The sequence below is a fragment of the Acomys russatus genome, chromosome 32, assembly GCF_903995435.1.
Source record: "Acomys russatus chromosome 32, mAcoRus1.1, whole genome shotgun sequence".
NCBI lineage: Eukaryota > Metazoa > Chordata > Mammalia > Rodentia > Muridae > Acomys > Acomys russatus.
In genome coordinates, this window is record NC_067168.1 from 23,516,063 (window position 1) to 23,535,547 (window position 19,485).

At 47.1% G+C, this 19,485-nt stretch overlaps 1 protein-coding gene across 6 annotated transcripts in view; it reads right to left on the reverse strand.

The window, feature by feature from the left end:
- Positions 1-19,485, reverse strand: part of Zbtb38 (zinc finger and BTB domain containing 38) — a 71,406-nt gene that overhangs the window by 17,379 nt on the left and 34,542 nt on the right. For 4 of the 6 annotated variants that reach the window (XM_051140650.1, XM_051140647.1, XM_051140648.1 and 1 more), the window contains exon 2: positions 18,909-19,012. The gene's annotated coding sequence lies outside the window, so the exon portion shown is untranslated. Of the gene's footprint in view, positions 1-7,788; positions 7,901-18,908; positions 19,015-19,485 lie in introns of those variants that run through there. The other 2 variants (XM_051140649.1, XM_051140645.1) reach the window with 2 other exon arrangements.

Consider the following 19,485-nt stretch of genomic DNA (forward strand, 5'->3'; position numbering starts at 1 on the left):
ACCCTGGTGTTCTCACCTTCATCTACCATGGTGTTCTCACCTCCATCTACTCCTGTACTCTCACCCCCATCTCCTTGGTGCTCTCACTTCCACAGCACACGGTGCATTCCAACACCACACACCACTTATACTCATCATCCATCTGCTCAACAGAGTTAAGCCCTATAGTACAGCAAGCTTTTTACTTCTTCACTGATGTGTCTTATGCACCTAGGATAGGGCCTGAATCGTAGAAGGCCCTTGGTAAATCTTTACTAAAAAACTAAATAATTTGTACCAGAAATAGATACATGTTTGTAAATCAATACCACTGAAAGACAATTGTTGCTGATTACAATTTTCATCTTCTAGATTCTGCAAACCCACTTTGTTGTCTATGATTTACTGACTTTATATGTCTGTGTGTGCCCAGATGAATTTATATGCATGACATGCATGGTGGAGTGGAGCAGAGGGCACTGACCTCTTGAACCTGGAGTTACAGGCATTTGAGTACCACCTGATGTGTGTGCTGGGAACCAAACCTGGTTTCTCTGCAGGAGCAATAAGTGTTTTTTGTTTGTTTGTTTGTTTTTGTTTTTTGGTGGTCCTGGAATCACTTTGTAGGCCAGGCTGGCCTCTAACTCACAGAGATCCGCCTGCCTCTGCCTCCCAAGTGCTGGGATCAAAGGTGTGCGTCACCACTGCCCGGCTCAATAAGTGCTCTTAACCACTGAACCATTTCTCCAGTCCCCAAATTCTCGCCAAATACCATTATTTTACTCAATTTATTCCAGGTTGTGAAGCATTCTGCCTATTAACTCATCTAATGGCCTCCATGAATGATCCTGGGATCCTGCCAGATAAAATGAAAAGATTGCTACACACTGATAAGACAGATGAGTGAACAGAGGCAATGCTTGAGATGCTTGAGGCCTAGCAACGGTTATTAGCCAATAGGAGAGCTGGGAAAACTGGGCCCCTAGCCGTTGCTCATGTATGCCGGGGCATGTGGTTTCTGAGGGGGGATTGTGCTCAATCTCCTAGAAGGTACTTTTCCTGTACACAAATTGAAAATTTATCACACTAGATCGTTGCTGAAGAGGTTTGCAGAGATGGGCCCCATAAGGCTTTAAGCGGGAGGGCTGTCATAACAGCCAGCGAGAGAGTCTCAGGTCAGAAGATCACTGAAAGCTACTGAGGAATCTTCTGCAGAGGCCCCGAGTGAGGAGGTGGAGGATGAGAGCCAGAGTCAGCCTAGCAGCAGTCTTCCAGACGATCTGGGCATTGCTAGACAACAGGCCTTGATGATGGGTCTCGGGCCTAGGAACCCTCTCGGCAGTCCAGGTGTCTACAGCACCTGTGCATAGGCATTTTCCAGACTAGCCTGGTATGTAATCAGTCAGTGTTTGCCCCACAGCCCAGAAAACACTCGCATAGCCAGGATTTGCTGGTCTGAAGGAAGGCATCAGGAAGGTGAGCTCGAGTGCTTCCCCTAAGCTGACAACAAGAGTGAAGGGGGCCTCCCTCATTACCGCCAGTGATGAGGAGGGACTATGAGAGTCCGTCAGGACGCAGCATGACATCAACTGTAGGATGCCTGAATTGTGCGGAAGAGACAGAGATCCTGCAGGCAGAGGCCGGCTGCTAGTGTGAACCTCTTTCGTGAGAGAGGAAGAGTCTCCCAGCCAGTGAGGAGCTAGAATCGTGTATCTTTGTATTCTGACAAAGGCCTATGAGGTCCCCTATGATCCAACCTCTTTCTGCCACGCTAAGCCATGCCTTTTCACATGTTGCTTCTGGATCCTGGAATACCTTTTAGCTCAGACAGCAAGCCACCCTGGTCTCCATCCAACAACCTCTTTCTCTTCCCACCAGCTCTTGGCAGGCAGCCTCCCCCCAACCCCCACACACCGTTTCAGTACTTATGATTAGCTAAAGGTTAGCAATGTATGCCTTACTGCAGAGCAAAGATTCTAAGAGGGCCGGAACTGTTTGCCCGTTTCCCAGACTGTCCAGCTCTGCAACTGCCACCATTGTTTCCTTTATTACAGCACCAGCACTAAGCAACTATGCCTGGTGACTGTCCCCAGTCTTTAGGGTTACAGCACTGGCAGTGTGGACATTTCTGTTATCTCTTACTGTGCTACCAGGGGAGAACCACCTGTGCAAGTAAGTCAAGAAGGCTGTCTGACTTGAGAGAGAAAGCGAAACCACCCCCACAAATGAGCAGTTTTGGGGATCTGCCTGTCAGGGTACATTATGAGAGCTGGGCTGCTCAGGACAAGCCAAGGCATCCATCCATCATCCATCATCCACGAAGATACTCTGTCCACACAAGTTTGTGGTTTTGATGATGAAAATGTCACTATGCGTGTTTCTGGTCTCTGTGACAAAAATCCCTAAGAAAATGACTTGAAGAGAGGAAGAGACTTATTTTGGCTCATGGTTTCATGGCTGTCCATGTTTGGCCAGGCAGATGTCACGGAGGAAGAGTGTGGAGGAGAAAGGCTGATCACCACGTGGCAGCCAGGAAGCAGACTGAGAGAGAGGGGCTGGGAACAACACAGAGCATGTTGACCTACCTCTTCCAATTTGCCCAACCTCCTTGTTCCCACCCCTCCTAGCAGAGCCGTCAGAATGGAGTAAGCCACAGAGGAGGTCAGGGCCCTCAGGATCCAATTACCTCCCTGAAACCCATCAGCTGACAAGCGTGGCTTTAATGTGGCAGCCTTTGGGGCCCTTCTCATCCCAAGCTAACACCATCATTACTTTCACTCAAGCAAGGAAAGGAGAAATCAGTCCTTTAGTTTAAAGCTCAGGGACTGGGCCTTTGTTTTAGATATTGAGAAACTGACAATAGATTTAAAAATTAATTTCCAGGCTAGGTGTTGTGACGCAGAATTTTTAACCCCAGCACTCAGGGAACAGAGGCAGGTGGATCTCTGTGAGCTCCAGGCTAGCCAGAGCCACAAAGGAAGCCTCTATCTCGAACATTTTAAAGAATTTCCTTAACACCAAAAATGTGCAGTCGGCAGCATGCATGTGCAGTTGATGTTAGGTGTACGTAAAGGACTAAATTTCCACGTGGCATCCTCCCTCTGGCACTCACACAGCTCCCTGCTCCCTGCTCCCTGCAACCACTTTTAAATTCCTTCCGACCATGGTCCCTGCCTTTTCTACTGAGGAGCAACCCGTTTGGAGCTGCTGCTGTGCCTGTGACCTACTTCTGGGTTATGGAACTGTGGATGCCTGTGCATACCAGTGCCCAGTGTGTGACTTACTTCGAAGACACACATGTGCCATCTTCCCCCACGAGGCAACCAAGAGTAAGATAGAAAACACATGGCAGTATGTGCTTACCACGGTGGTGCTCAGTACAGGAGTGCACTTAGAATTAGATGCACAGTAGGACCTCAAAAAGAATCACTGTTGCTGTGCCTGGGCTTCGGGACATAGGACCCAGGCCAGAGTGCTTTTTGTGTGCTACTGTGTGCTTTGCTACCCACATCCTTCAAGAAATGATGGTGTGTCCTCAAGTCAGGAGTTGACTTCAGACTGCTTTATGAAATAAATGACTACGCCTGCTGTATGTTTATATTGGAGCCCCCTCAGGGCAGCCTTTCTGAGTACCGCTGTGCAACAGCATTCACGCTCCTCACAAACGCATTGAAAGCCCCACTGAAAAGCACCTCTGCTGGCAGGGCAGACGATCAGGTAAATATGACCTCCAAATGCTGGGCCCAATACCTAACAAGCACAACCTTTGTGCCTAGCACCATTGTAATGCAGTACACACATGATCCTAATGAGCCTCACTACAGCCTTTTTGTCCCTTAAACTGTGTGTGTGTATGTGTGTGTGTGTGTGTGTGTGTGTGTGTGTGTGTGTGTGTGCACGCATGTGGGCATGTATGTGGAGGTCAGAGGACAACTTTTGGGAGGCAGGTCTCCCTCCTCACCTTGTTGCAGAAGGGCCTCCCTTATATTTCTAGATGCTGTTATTTAGGCCAGCCAGCTGGCCCTTTTCGGCTTCTGGGCGGTTCTCCTGTTCCCACCCCTCACTAGGATTACAGATGTGTGCCACTGCATTCGACTTTTAATGGTGGGGGGAGTGGGGAGGGGGCAGGTCCAGGGACTTGAACTCAGGTATGAGACTTGTGCAGTAAGCACTTTTGCCTGCTGTGCCCTCTTGCTGGTCCCAATGGCAATCTTATCTCACAATGATAAAACTGAGACTTGGAGAGGCAGCTGAGCTTGGATAAGATCGTTTAGCTTGTGAGCAGCAGAGCTGGGATTCAAATCACAGACTCACTCAAAAAACCTGCGGTTTTCATTTCAAGTTCAGGAACGTGGAGCTATAACAAAGAAGCAGATTTGGGGGCTGGAGAGATGACTCGGCAGTTAGGAGCACCTCCTCCTTCTGCAGAGGACCCAGGCTTCACTCTTGGCATGCACACAGCAGCTCACAATGGTCTATAACTCAAGTTCAGGGCGGTCTGCCGTGCTCTCCTGACCAACGAGGGCACCAGGCATGCATGCAGTACACATGAAGGCATGCAGGCAAAACACGCATACACATAAAATGAATCTCAAAAAAGAACGTGTGTTTCCTTGTCTTCTAGGGTGCATGGAGTGGTGTGTACTGAGAACTTAAGACCCAGAGGCTTGTAGGGTATCAGCCTTCTCCTCACTACATGTGTGGTAGACTGTAGGCCGGCTCAGACAGGCCTTCCATGTGCCCCGAGGGGTACAGTTTATACCGTGGTAGGCTGGGAGCCCCATGTTCTGCTTGGTTAGGTATGTCCCTCATATGGGGCCTGTACCCTACCAGAAAGGGGCCATTTCTCTCATGTGCTCAAAAGTACCATATGTTTCACAGGTGGCCCTGGCAAGAACATTTGAGGGAAATCAGTATTTTCCATAACATTTTAATTCCTTTTCTTAAAATATGTAAACCTAAAAGTGACATTAAGGCAGATGAAGATCACTTTAGTTCCTTTTTTTAAATCTACTTTTGTTTCAAGGCCAACCCTCTATTGCTCCAACCACCTATTGCTTCTAGCACATGGGTTATCTCACACGATGGGCTGATAGAGGAGGAGTGGTGGGGATAAAAATCACCAATCCAGGAGAGCAGAGCACACCTCAATGCCTGGAAGTGTTGTACTCACAACACATGCTCTACCAGGGGAGAATCTAGGCTGAGGCAGCTGGCACTGTGGGAGTTAGGTGGTCCTGGCTCTGTCATGACTTAAGTGAGTTTCTTAAACTCTTTGTACCACAGTTTCTTCGGGGGCCAAATAGCAGCAGTAACAGAGCACAGACACTGCTGGTGTCTCTTCCAGGCTGGTGCAAAAGGGCATTGGCAGTCTAGCAAGACCCTTTTAAGGTAACTACTTATTAGCTGCTAGGAGGGAGGCCGAATGAGACGAGCGCTTATATGGTCAGTGCATTCTTGTGACATGCATTTTCCTTCCTGAGTCACAGGTTCACTGAAATCTGGCTATGGATTTAGAAATACATACCCACAAGACCAAATATTACCTGTTTTGGGTTTCTGTACCGGTTTCAAGTGGAAACAGTCTTTTCCTTTCCCCAACACTGTCTCATTACCTCAACTATCTACTTCCGTACTCTCTGAAGACCGTGTCTGCTCTTTGTCTTCATGCAGGAGGGATTTTTAAGAGTGCAATTCTTGGGACCTCCTAGCTAGTGCTTATTTAATTTAGGAATCTAAGATCTTAGCTGTTTGGTTGTGATTTTGTGTGTGTGTGTGTGTGTGTGTGTGTACATATGCACATACATACATACATACATACGTACATACATACACATAATTAGCTGGTAGTTTGTTCGGTAAAATTATTTTTAATTGGGTTCAGCTTGAGGTTTAGCACAGTTCCGTGTTTTGTTGTAGATTGTGCTGCTAACTGCCATCATATCCCTTGATCAAAATCTTCCACAAGTGCTGGGATTAAATAGTAATTTCTTCTTGCTCAGTTGGACCAGCCTTTTTCTTAATTGATTGTCTTTCTCCTCTGCGGGCAGAGTTGGGCCCTGCCTACTGTAGTACCTGGGCTCCACTCTAGTCCTGCTAACTTCCTTGCTGTATGACAATTTCAATTCCTCAGGCGAAGCCTTTCCCTGGTGGAAGCTTTGTCAGGGCTGGGTCTTGGGCTGTTTCACAACTGATGACCAAAGCCCTTTTCCAGTTCACCGTGGGCAACACCTACAAGATGATGCTACCACACCCCCAAAAACTAATCCTGATTCCTCACCAGCTGGCAAACCCGTTCTCTCAAAAATGTTTCTCAAAACGAGAAGGGTAGAAGCGAAAAGAAATCGCTTCAACAAAAAAACAGAGCGGTTTTATTTAGACACTCAAAGGCATGGGAGGGGCCCACACGGAAACTCACTCTTCATTGGCCACAAACAGATTCCAGAACCTGCTCCAAGGCTGCTCCATTCTGTGCACCTTCACCGAGAGAGCCATCACCCCAAGGGATCCTCAAATGCAGCCCCTGTCCCCCCACAGCCCCCTGAGGTTTTTCCTTTCCTGATTTGAATCTCTAATTCTTTCGGCCATCCCCTTGTAGAGAGAATGCTATAGAGAAGCCAAGGGTCTCCACACAGGTCTCCAGACTCCTGCTTTCACAAGCCTTCCTGCACCAGGCTCCACAAATGGCTGTGCTGGGACTGTACTCGTTGACCTTGGAAACTGCCCGACCTCACTAAGCCAGCGTCAGCCAGTGAAAGGCGCTTGTGCTGCTTCCGGCCTGCTGGATCAGCCGGGAGATGAGCAAGCAGCAGCCAGCAAATACAAATGCAGTTGTCTGCTTTACTTCAATTATGCACTTTTAGAGGAAGGCACGTGGGCTTCGTTCTTTGTTTTTTGCCATCTCCAATTTCCAAATGTCCAGGACTGACTTCTGCAAGAAACTCAAATTTTTCATGTTTATTCTTGATCTACTTAACTGTATTCATTTGATTCATTCCCTTTTCATCTGCTTGACATGTTGAAAAACCTAATTCTATCTTAAAAGGCATTGGTGTGCTACCCTGATTCCTGCTTCCATTTAGGATGGTGACCAAAAAGCATGAAGGTAGCTAAAGGGAAATGTTCTTACATGCACCCAAGTCATCTTTCTTTTTTCTTTTTTTCTTTTTGGTTTTTCGAGGCAGGGTCTCTCTGTGTAGCCTTGACTATCCTGGACTCACTCTGTACACCAGGCTGGCCTCGAACTCACAGTGATCCACCTGCCTCTGCCTCCTAAATGCTGGGATTAAAGGCGTGTGCCACCACCGCCCGGCTCCGAGTCATCTTAGAAAGTCAGTATCCTTTATCTGTGACTCCTTAGGACACATTTCTCCATCTTTCAAAATAGGGATGATATAAAGCCTGGATCTCCTTTGTAAAGAGGGGGGCTGACGGTCCACTGCCAGCACGCAACAGAGAAGCCACCCTGCACACCATGCACTGGAATCAACACACTAGGAACATGAGGTCATTTCCTGGCTTCAGATCCAGAAAGCTTCAGAGCTGCAAGGAAAAGCCTCAGAAGGAGAGAACAAGATCTCACAACCATGGAACTAGTGACCTGCAGCTTTGTTATAGGGGACTGAATGCAAAACCATAACGCGCTACAGTCTTTGATTTCCCTTCACCTCATCCTCTCAAAGCCAGCTCCAGCATCCTTGTGGTCCCAGCATCCTTGTGGTCCCAGCATCCTCGTGGTCCCAGCATCCTTGTGCCCTGCCTAGCTGTGGAATTCAGACAGCCATCGGTTCAGCTTCCATATCCACTTACCAAGCAGAACTCCTCCTTCCCAATCCTGACTCCTGCAGGCCAGAAGAAGGCATCAAATTCCAGCGTAGATAGCTGTGAGCCACCATGTGGTTGCTGGGAATTGAACTCAGGACCTCTGGAAGAGCAGACAGTGAGTGCCCTTAACTGCTGAGCCATCTTTCCAGCTTGCAGAAGTATGGGATTCTAATCTTGGTTGTGTGGCGCTCTGGGTTCAGAGTTGTGAGTGTGTGTGTGTGTGTATGTGTGTGTGTGTGTGTGTGTGTGTGTGTGTGTGTGTGTGTGTGAGAGAGAGAGAGAGAGAGAGAGAGAGAGAGAGAGAGAGAGAGAGAGAGAGAGAGAGAGAGAGATCTCAATGCAAGTAAGCATAAACTGCCATCTCCTTTTGACTAGCATGTGGGATTTCTGGATTGACTTTATGCCAGGTTCTGCATTGTCACTAGCTGCATTTGTAACTTTTTACTGGCCAGCCTAATTGTCATCGCCATGCTACAGAGCACGTGGTCACTTCTTTACTCTGCCGTGCCTCCCTTCATCACCTGATCATAGCATTTTGTTTAATCTGTTCTGTAAAATGACAGCAGTGTCCAAGATGATTATGGTAATTATGTTAAAAATAGACCTTGGCAAAAAAAAAAAAAAAGACCTTGGCAGGAAAATGTCCAGTCAATGGCATGACATATTACTATTAATGTATTTTAAATACAGTCCCTAAAAGCATGCTATTTTTTGTTTTACTAACAAGTATCTGAGGCAATACTGATTCAAAGAAACGGAACTTTTTCCTCCTCTTGGCCTTTTGGGTTCCTCAACTTCTTCACTCAGCACCTCCTGGGGATGCTGTCTCATGGAACAGGTGAGCTTGCAGAATCTCCTACGGGGTGTCCAGGCCTGAGGAAGAGGGATTCTTAAGCTTAGAGAAAGGGGGAGGAGCTGAATTCTAGGGACCCAGGAGGGGAAACAGCATTCAACTCTAGGGAGAGGACTAAGGGACACAGGCAGGAGATGGAATGACACATCCAGAGAAGGATACACTGGGGTGGGGGTAGGGGGTGGGTGGCTGCTCCCCAGGGCCTGATGGGAGATGAGGAGGGACAATAGAAAGGCCAATACATGAGAGCCAATGTCATGAAAACTTGGAGTTTCCTTCTTGGCCCAACGTTCTTAACCCTGACTACACAGTGGCAAGAAGAGAGCGGCCTGAAAGCCACTTGGGTGGGAGAATCTCCTACTGAGAAATCAGAGGAGAGAGAGAGGAAAGAACAGCTGACTAGCCACTAACAGGTAGGGAATCTCAGATAAAAGACCTAGGGTGGGAGGAGGCTAATGAGGTCTGGCCCCTCTAAGTGGCCCATGGGAAAGGCAGGTGGCTCTTTGAATCTAGACACCCATAGTGGCAGCTGGAGGAAGCAGTCCAGTGCGCTGGGATGGGGTGGGGCCTGTGATGGTGATCGTGGACTTTGTCCAAGGAAAAGAACTGCAGAAAAAGAACAGGCCCAAAAAGAGCTTGAGAGGAACAACAGGCTACCAGAATCACCTGGAAACCTTATTTAAAATTTTGTTTCTTGCTGCCACCCAGAACTGGAATAGCCTGGAGAGAGTTTAACAAGTATCCACATGCTTTTAGGTCAAGGCTGGTCTGGGGCACTAAACAAGGTTCCTAAGGGCGCTGTGACAAGTCAACTAGAGGATGGAAGTCCGGTCAAGGTGTTTGCAGGTCCAGGCTCTCTCTGATCCTCACTGCTTTTAGCTTTGGTGATTCCTGTGTTTTCCTTGGCACATGACTGCAAGACCCTCACTTTCGCCTTTCTCTTCTCGTGGCCTTCTCTTCCTTATGTGTATGTCTCTCTTTGGTGTGGCTTCCTGATCCACCAAGGGTGATCTCATTTCAAGTTCCTTAATTATGATGATCTATGAGATCCTGGTTCCAAATGAGGTCCCCTACTCATCTCTGAGTGAACCTCAGGGTTGTAGGCATATCTTTTGGGAGGCCTCACCACTCAGCCCAGTAAAACCATCATGGCAAAGGTCATGGATCTGGGTTGGCGAGGTGCGTTCCCAACAGTTGACAGAGAAGGAAGGAAGGGAGGACCACTGCAGAGCCCGTCCATATGTACAGTGGAACTCCCAAGTACTGCCTGGTACTGACTGAGAGACCCCATGCAGCTAGAGTGTCAGGGCAAAGGGCACCCGAAAGTGTTACAGGCTAAGGGAAAAAACATCCATAAGTGAATAGAGCCAAAACAATGATGTCACCTTTAAAATGTAGGGAGGAACTTTGAAGGGCTGAAGAGACTTAGCTCATTTTCCAAATTGGATTAATTTGGTATGAAGGTCAGATTTCCTCTCTAAAATACAGACACACCGAAAAGGTTTTCTGTCGCTTCAGACAGACGTTTCCCTTCTTGGAAACCCTTTCAGCAATCTTCAGTGAGTCTTACTGAGATCTGTTCTCCAGGAAGCATTTCTGAACAGAGTCCAGCCCACACCCTGGAAGACCATCCCTAAACATGTTCTAGTTAGCAAGCTGGCAAACTCGTCCACACAAGTCTGCCCCTGCTCTGCGCTACAATGTGCGTGGCAATGTTCCCCTGAAGTTAAACTCACACTTGACAGGGAAATCGTAGGTGCATTCCTCCCCATGGTGGGAATAGGGTAGTGTTGGGAGTCAAGGATCTCAAGTTAGGTCCCCAGTGCCAGTCCGAGGACTGCACAAAGAACCAATAGCAATTCTTCACTGTGGCACTCTCTGACGGTGTCTCATCCGTCAACACACCTTGGAGCAAATTCTTAGAACAACTACATCCTGGCTCCCTACTGGTGACCCCACTTAACACAAACCTTATAGCCTTATGTGTACAATAGCAGAAATGTGCCTTGATTGCTCAAGAGTTCCAAAACAGCCTGATAACTATAATAAAAGCAGGTGAAATAAACAGAACTGACTCTGGAGCACCGTCTTAAATGTGCATTTACCTACACAAGTGGGCGGGTGGAGTCTAAGGAAAGAAAGCTCCCTTGCCTCTGGTGAAGTGGTCATAGCTACGATAGAGCTGATGACGAAGCCGGTGATCTCGAAAGCTAACGCTTGCTGAGCACGCTCTATGTGCCAGGCGCTCGCTGAGTGCTGTGCACACATCATAACTCCTTACTGCCAAGAGGAAAGCGGGAGTCGCTAAAAGATGCTGAGAAGAAAGGGAAGGCGGTTCATATTCTAGGGCCGTAGTCAATAAAGTGTTAACAGAAGGGGCGGGGGACAATTCTGATAATTCCAGGACAACTCAGAAAGTCGCTGCTTGACCGTTTAGTTTAGTAAACATCCTTGCTTAGTAAGTTGCCTTAAATCACCGCTGTCAGGAGATGTCTGCTGTCCTTCTTTGCTGGCACCCATGACCTGATGCTAGGCTTGGCTCCATCCTGCTGCCTTGGGAGTGGCATCCCAGATAAGAAGGGACTTCCTCTGATGGGTTCCTCCTGTTTCACCCAGTACTAGGCAGCCTAACAAAGGTTTGCACATATACCTGATGCCTCCCCGATAGCACAGCCATGTGTGTTGCTTTCTGCTGCAGTCTTTTTTTTTTTTTTTGAGACAGGGTTTCACTGTGTAGCCTTGGCTGTCCTGGACTCACTATGTAGAGCAGGCTGGCCTCGAACTCACATCGATCCGCCTGCCTCTGCCTCCCTGGGATTAAAAGTGTGCACTACCACCGCCTAGCTTCTGCTTGCAGACCTTACAAAAAGTTATTTTGCTCACAGGAAATGGGCAAACTATATACAGAGTGGGGTGATTTATATGCAGTGACGTAGAGAAGAAAAGGTCAGTGGTCAGTACCTTTCCTTGGGTTTGGTCTTGGGCAACCTCAAGTGCAGTGCTATAGTCGATAGGAAAAGGCTGTACAGGCTGCTACTGTGGCGATTCTGGTGGGTGGACTCACACAGTATACAGTATAATCCACAACTGACAGCAGCCTGCACGCCACTCTCCAAGTCCCCACAAGTATGCTTCAAAAGCCCTGGGGCTGGAGAAATGGCTCAACAGCTAAGAATGGGTATTGTTCTTGCAGAGGTCCCAGGTTTGGTTCCTAGCACCCAGGTCTGGTGGCTCACAACCACCTGTAACTTTAGCTTCGGAGGAATCTGACTCCTCTGGTATAAGTGAGGGCCTGAATTCACATGCACATATCCACACACTCATATAATCAAGAAGCAAAATAAATCTTAAACAGCAATGAAAAGGTCTAACGCCCCCTGGCTTGCCACATTCCGCATTCCACCTGCTCCTTATGCTCACACATGAGCCCACATCTAACGTTCATATTGCCTCCCTGAACCTGCATGTACTTGAGTTTTAGACTGTAATCTATGAAATGCAAGTTTAATTATCATCTGCCCAGGGATTTGCTATGCTGATATTTAAATTAAGGCATGCCAGTATCCAAGGTCTCCATGAAGAGGTATTCACATGGGACGCATCCGGGTGGTATTCTAGTTTTTCAGCATCGCCCCGTTTGTTTGCTCCTATGGGACGCTTTCTCACACATGAATCCTGGGAGGCAGAGTGTAGCAAACCCTTTGCCTTGATCTGTGCCGCATCGTGAGCCGATCGAACCGTCAGACGTGCCCATCCTCCCTTTAAAAGAAAGAGGCCCACATTCTCCTTCGGCGGGTGTTGTAATGGGGACCCGTAATGGCTGAGTAACACGCAGGCCTTTATTTAGCTCAGCACTGCGCTAGAGGACTCTGAGTTGACATCATCCCACTGCGTCACTGTGGCCTCCTAATATGACAAGGACAAATGACAGACAGTGAGAACCGGAGCCTGGCAGCCAGAGCTTCAAGACAACGGGACAACACAAGAAAGCACATCCACTGAGACACAAAATCAAAACTGCCCCATAGAACAAAAGAAGCCAGTGCTGGGAGGGCAGTTTCTGCTCTAGAAATGCCATGGAGAAGCAGAGCTGAGCCCTTTGTGTGGAGAGCAGGCTGGGTGGGTGGTGGCTGTGCTTTGGGAATCCCTGGAAGGCAGCTCTGGTACTTTGCCTGGCTCTGTTCTCATCTCTCCACCTTCACCTGACAACCTCGCATTTGCTATGGGTCCCCATTGAGTGCTAGTCACACATACGGAATTACGTGTTTGGTACTGAACCCCAGATGTTCATCCTTTCCCTAAACACACGTTTCCATTCCCCACGTTTCTCATAACTCTTCCTCCACCTTCCTAGTTCGAAGCCGCTGTTAGCTTCTCTGTGATCGCTGGAGGGAGGCCAGGTATGCTGGCATAGACCTCTGAGGCCTTCTGGGGTTGTAGAAGCCACTTCCTCCTAGAGCTTGGGAAGCCTGGGTGATCTGCAGAGTTGTTGAGCAAGCACGCCAAGAGGTTTGAAGAGGAGATACACATGGCTTTTCTACTGGGGGAAGGCTACAGAAACTCTGGCCAGCCTACAGGTGGATGCGTAACAGTCTAGACCAAGGAAATCGATAGAGAAAAATGGCAAGGAGTGGGAGTGGGGGTGGTCATAGACAATGTTACTCTGCAATTACTTTTATCAAAACATAAAGCATTGGGGGTGTGATGGCAAAAGCCTCTAATCCCAGCACTGGGGAGACCGAGGCAGGAAGATCTTGGGTTAGAGGCCAGCTTGGGCTACACTGAAAGACTGTCTTTCAGCAACAGCAAAACTCAAAACGTGTGTTTCTGGCACTTTTTGGGTACTTAAATAGCTCCCCTGTTCACAGGCTTGAGAGAGAATGTATCTACTTTTAAAAAGTTAAACTGCCCCCACAAACCCAAGCCCATTACAGACAAGAGCCCATAAGAATGCGATTTACAGCCACTGCGCTTTAAGAATACTCATCTTAAAATAACCTAGATACAGGCCACACCACTGAGTACTCCAGTTTCTGCCTGTGCTTTCGTTTCAGAAAGCAGGCTCACGAGCTATACAATAGGCGGAGCTTCACCCTAGACTCAGCACAGAAAATGGCTACCGGGTTGGGACCTGCACACTATAAGTAAGGCACCTTCTGGGGACACTCTCACTCTAGCCATTACTTCCCAGAAGTAATGTAAATCTTGCTTCCAAAGTATCTGTTTGCTGAATACCGTGGCAACTAACCACCCGAGCTTTTGCTATCTCCCCAGCAAGGGAGCCCTCGTGGGGAAATACTTGTTATTTTCAATGCAAGACGGGTGCTAGGATGCAAAGGAAGACTCCTATTTAAACTTCACAAAGGAAGAAAAACACGTTGACAAGTATTTCTTGAAGAGAAATGCAAGGCATTTTGCCAGAAACTCTTAAATAGAAAAAAAAAAAAAAAAAAAAAAGTCTTAAAACACACAAATCTGTCAAAAACAAAAAAGCAAAAAACAAACCAAACAAAAACTTCTTTTAATTGGTTTCCTAGAAAAATGTGAAAACAAAACCAAAACCAAATAGACAAAGACAAATGCTGAGAAATTAAATAGAAACCAAGGCAGAGTAAGAATTCACTCATAGATATATTTCTATTTAGAAAAGGATGCATCTTCCGGGTGATTGACAGTACATCTGTGCAAAAAGTCAACTCACAGCAAATGGGGCCGGAAGACACTCCATGATTAATAGACCTTGATAGGGAAAAACCTGAGGGTCAGGGTTGTTTTCTTTACCCCAGTTAGCACAGGCCATGAGGACAGGCCAAGAACAGCTCCACTCAGGGCTGTCTTCAGTCACTCATGCTAGTGACCTTTCCATCATTTGCCAGGAAGGCAAAGGTGAAACTCAGTTAAGCCAAAGGGAAGGGGGAACACACATGGAAGGTGTGACTCAACAAGAGCGCAGAGAGGGTGACGTGACGGTGACACTTCCATCAAGAAGGTGTGTGACTCAGTGCTGAGGCGGTAGAGAAAACGGCTATTTGAGTCACGTCGGGGACCACAAGACCAGAGGACGTATGTTTTAAGCAGAATGTGCAGTATGTTCGTAAAAGAGGAAACCCTCATTTACAGTCAGGAATTAATCGAGATCCGCTGAAAGGCTTCTGGGGGTCACACAGACACATGTTAAGTTTGGGGAGGCTCCTGTGGTTCACACTACAGAGAGCAACAAATGGAGGGGGGTGATGCTATTAAAGGTTACCTGGAGCCTATTTTTATGTGCTTACAAATATGACCCATCAACATGACTGGTACAGGTAAAAGGCTTCTGAGAACAAACGCCATCTCTAACTGAAACAGGATCTGAATGGGCTTGGCGAATGTCAGGCTTATTCCTTCTTCTGCTTCCTAGGAATTGCCATCTGGTAACCCTCGTCAGCAGCCGGAGCGATGCTCGTTTAAACACAGATTCCCTGGTTCCACCCCAAACCTACTGAATCAAGCAGACTTCTTGGGGCCCAGAAGTCTGCATCTGGGTCAGAGTCATTTATTCATTCAGATATTTATTTTTAACAATATCCCTTAAAGATTCGTTTTTTTATTTTATGCTTGAGTGTTTTGTCCGCATGGATGCATGTGTCATGCACGCAAGGCCAGTACGTATGGAGGCCAGAGAGGGCTCCGGGTCCCTTGGAAATGGAGGCGCAGTCCATTGTGAACTGCTATGTAGGTGCTGGGGGACCAAACTCAAGTCCTTCCTCTGCAAGAACAGCAAGTGCTTATTTCAACCACTAGAGCCGTCTCTTTCCCGGGGGCCATGGTGAAGCCTCGATCCATGCTAAACTCCTGGTCACTTCAACACACACAGCGTAGGGCAGTGTAGTGGGAGAAATGAACACAGCAAAATGAAGCAGGAAGAAGGTATATGCTCCCTGTGCAGATTCACCTTAGCATAAATTTACATACGTGCGCAAGGTCGAGAGAGGAAGGGAATGGCTGTTTACAGCTACGCCTGGCTCGATGTATTTAGAGATCAAATTGTCACTCAAAGCTTCAAAATAGACCAATCTGAGCTTAGGATGGAAAAACTCAGGCTTACAGGGACTCTGCTAACGTCACAAGCCTGGAACATGGCCTAGCTGGTTGGGGAGACTGGGTTTATCTGACTCCAGCATTCTCATTCCATTGTATTAAGCTCATACGCTCAGAAAAGTAGACACAGTATTTAGCAGATACACAGCAAAAGGCAAACCGAATTAAGGTACTTTTTAGAAACCTCTATTCTTTTTAGACTCATTCTTTTAGGAGAGATTTCTCTGATTTGTCTGCTGGTAATTGATAAAGAGTTTTACCACTCCCAAAACCACATTTAGCAGCCTGAATTTTAGTAACGAGAAGTATGTTTGGGAACATACTAGGGCCAGTGATTTATGCAAGACCTATTCTTTATTTGTGCAAGCTATAAACGTATGGAAATGAAACCGCATAATATTCATCGTGCATATGGAACTACCTTGCAAAGGAGAAAGCCCACAAACACGCAATGCCCTTGTCAGTCTCATGATCTTGGCCCTATCCCTCCTACTCCAGGGCCCAATGAAAGCCTTGTTCGAGAGGCTTCTGGAAATGTGCTCCTCTGAGGTTCTTTGCTTTCTTGATAGGCTTCTTTGTCTCCCCAGGTCATTTTGTTTCTTAAAAGGCTTAATACTCAATCACATTACTCCTATGTGCTTATGGGAAACCCCTTTATCTTTTCCTGTATCCCAATAAATAGCTCCTAAACTGACCTTCCCCTTCCTATGGGGCCCAGAGCCCTGTTTGTGTGAAAGGTGGCGACTTCTGTGCTTTACATTCCATGCCCCTAGGATACAGCTCATCGCCTCCTTCCCAGGGTCCCCATGGCACCATAGCTCTGGGAAAGCTGTGCCAACATCAACTGCTCCTTCTCCAGTGAGACAGATGACTGCCACTTCTTCTCATTTGCCCACTTGCTACCCTGAGTGGATGCCATCTACTCTGGGCCCGCCTCTTTTCTTGGTGGACTACAGCAGCAGCCTCCTCTCCCAGCCTCCTCTAAGCTGTGCACAAGAGCAGGCTCCTAAGGCACGGTCATGACATTTCCCTGTTCAAAGAGCCTTAATGACACCATTGATTAACACATTCCAATTTCCTAGTTGGCATTCAAGACTATTATTGTTCAGCAACAAATATTCTCCAGCTCTAGTGTCCCCGCCCCCCCCCCTCCTCCGTATAGGCCAGTTCTAACTCAACTGGACGCGATGCTTTTCACCAAATATGCCCCATGATTTCTCAGTCACCCTCTATCCCTATTTCAGATGCCTCCTTGAGTTATCAGAATGATTTCTTTTTACTGCCTGGAGACACAGACAGACAGACAGGCAGGCACACACACACACACACACACACACACACACACACACACACACACAGAGAGAGAGAGAGAGAGAGAGAGAGAGAGAGAGAGAGAGAGAGAGAGAGAGGTTTATTTCTTGTTGGTCTTTTCCACTTCCATTGACAGTCTGAGAGGGATGTGTCAGTTGTTTTTCTGTTGAATTTTCTAGCTCCTTTGGCAGGATCACACACATAGCTAGAGAGTCATGGCAGCTACTTGACAAATATTTGCTGCATAACATTTATAGAGCTTCATATACTTCACGAACTGTGTGCACATACCTGGTCTTATTTGTTTTTATATGAGACTTAGGTTGTAACAAGTGGCGGTCAGTCAGGTCCTGCGATCTGATTTCTAGTGTTTAATGCAGTTCCTGGGGTTGCCTTTTGGCTTTCTAGCCCATAAATCAAACAAAAGTGTTTGTGTTTCTTCACTCACTTTATTTTAGAACACGCTAAGTCCTCTAGTCTACAAATCTAAGAGACTGCTTTGAATCAAAAACTTCTCTTGTCAAACTGCTTCCTCTCCCCAACCTAAATAAACAAATAAATAAAAAGGTCTCCACTACAAGTGACAAGAATGGAAAAATGAAAAATTTAGATTTCAAGATTTTGAAAATGAAAATGACAGGTCCACCTCCGACATTCTCAAAGTTGATTGCCGACAGAAAATCACCAACAGCTGGACAAACAATTCCTTGCTAAAAGACTGGACATAACTAATATAATTATAAAAGCACAATAATTGCTTTGAATACCCGAGAATCTCCGAGAAGTACAAGAAAAACAAACGAATGAATCCAGAGGCCTTATGGTTGCATATAAATTGAAAGCACAAGCTTAATAGATGTTAAAAGTGGACAAGAATGAAAATTCTAATCGGAAAGCGAGACCTTTGAAGCCCATCACTGTGGTCTCTCCCTGTGACAGATGGCATTGCGCGGCTGCCTCAGCAGCAATGAGAGAGAGAGAGAGAGAGAGCCATGACCCAGGGGCCTTGCCCACCAATTCCGCCTACTTCAGGTAGAATTTAGACTTCAGGCTTCCCTAGGACAGTCATTTAACTGTGAGCTTCGAGGCCCCAGCAAAGCACTGTGAATACAGAATGCACTATGTAAAGGATGAGCCAGCTGCAAAGCCTTCCATGACCTGCCACCATTTGCACATTTCAGTCCTGTGAATCTCTTCTTCTTCGACTCTTGAGGAGTAAATTATTAACACCCTGCCTGGCACATAAACACACACAACTGTTTGACAAGTGGTAGGTTTTGTTTTGTTTTTGTTTTGTTTTCAGTCACCGCCTAGGACTTCATACCCGCCCTCCAAGGTAGAGCTTAGTGCGCTGGGCTTTCCATACATCTATGTGAGAACCGCAAATATCCCCTCACGCTTGTACCCTTTGCAGCTAGCAGAGGGCTCATCCTACAGCAAGTGGAGAAGGTGGATGCAAGTCTGGGAAATACAGTCCCGCCTTGACCTCAACCCACTGTGGGCAGCAACAACAACAACAACAACAAAAAAACTCAGTTAAACTCCCTGGGCTTCCGTCATGGTGTGGGATCCTTATGACTTGAGGAAGCCACAGATCTAGCGAGATGTGTACAGAAGTTCCCGTCACAGCTACCACTGGCAGAAGGATCGCGAGACTCCGGTTGTCATGAAGCCCCATTTCCTAGTGCTCCCTCACCACGGACACCTGGCGCAGCATGTGTCCTGAATTGAAAGTCATGGAAATTTTGCAGTACACAAACCTGGCGGGTGGGGATCATGATTCAGACCCTGTCCGGAGTCTTTTCAGAAACCACCATTTCTTATTTCATGTAGACAAAGGAAAGCCACACATTTTAGTTACCTCAGTTAGAACACGCCAGCCTTCACGGAGTCAATTTCTGTGCTTTGGCGGAAATCACTTCGGGATCCTTGGTTCTGGGTCCCCCATCTCCTCCACATCAGGATCTAAGGAAAAAAAAAAAAAGTGCCGGGTTTCAGGACGAGATTCTAGGATTCAGCATCTCAGCCACAAAGGTCACTGCAGTTAGTCTATGCAGAGCACCTACCGCCTACCGTAGGATCAACTGCACCAAGGGCTCCAGTGGATAGGTAATCTCTCTGTAACGCCCCTCAGCTGTAGGGAACATTCCCCCATTTTACAGCTGCAATACTGCCCTGAACCTGTTGCTAAACTCACACAGCTAAGTGAACGCTGGAACTCAAACCCGGGTTACCTTGAGCACAAACCCAGACTAATGTAAGGGCAAATCCTGCTCCACAAAACATTAAATTGTGGTCTTAAAGCACTTTTTTTTTTTTTTTTTTTTTTTTTTTTAACTTCAGCAATGACCCACCCAAGGGATTCTACAAATCCGTGCTCGGTCTTGGGAAAACCACTGGTAGAGGCCTATAAGCCTAGCAGTCAATCTACCGTGGCA